This window comes from Myotis davidii, unplaced genomic scaffold, assembly GCF_000327345.1.
Source record: "Myotis davidii unplaced genomic scaffold, ASM32734v1 scaffold173, whole genome shotgun sequence".
NCBI classification, from domain to species: Eukaryota; Metazoa; Chordata; class Mammalia; order Chiroptera; family Vespertilionidae; genus Myotis; species Myotis davidii.
The window spans coordinates 2,276,829-2,277,357 of NW_006286303.1; positions in this window are offsets into that span (position 1 = coordinate 2,276,829).

Genomic DNA, 529 nt, shown 5'->3' on the forward strand with positions numbered 1-529 from the left:
CCTGGTGCCGGTGCAGGGGGCGTGGCCTGAGGTCTCCCGGCCTGAAGTCCCCTGTCAAGCCCCATTGGGGGGGGCATTGGAGGGGGGCACAGCCTCAGGTCCCTGCTGATTGCTTGCTAAGGCTCGTTACAGGAACTCGGCCTCCGCTGTGGGTGCAACCATCTTGCATCACGGAAACCCCCTCCTCCCCCTCTTCCGCTGTGGGTGCTGCCAGCTTTGTGGCGGAATGATGGTCAATTTGCATATTCCCTCTTTATTAGATAAGATGGTAGAACCTAATTATGGGAACATGCTTACCCCTTAACCCAACAACTACTAGCTATGTTCCTTCAGATGGAAGCTGAAGTGGCTACTTTAAAAAACAGCCCTCCATAAATGTTGCTGAGGCACAGGCCATTTACTTATGAAAACCTTACTGTCCTCCAACCTCTGGAAATTTTTTGATGGTAACTGTAATTTGTGCCATTGCATCCTTACAGCCTTGGCCCCAATTAAACCTTAAAGTTACAGTTTCTAATTGCACAACCAG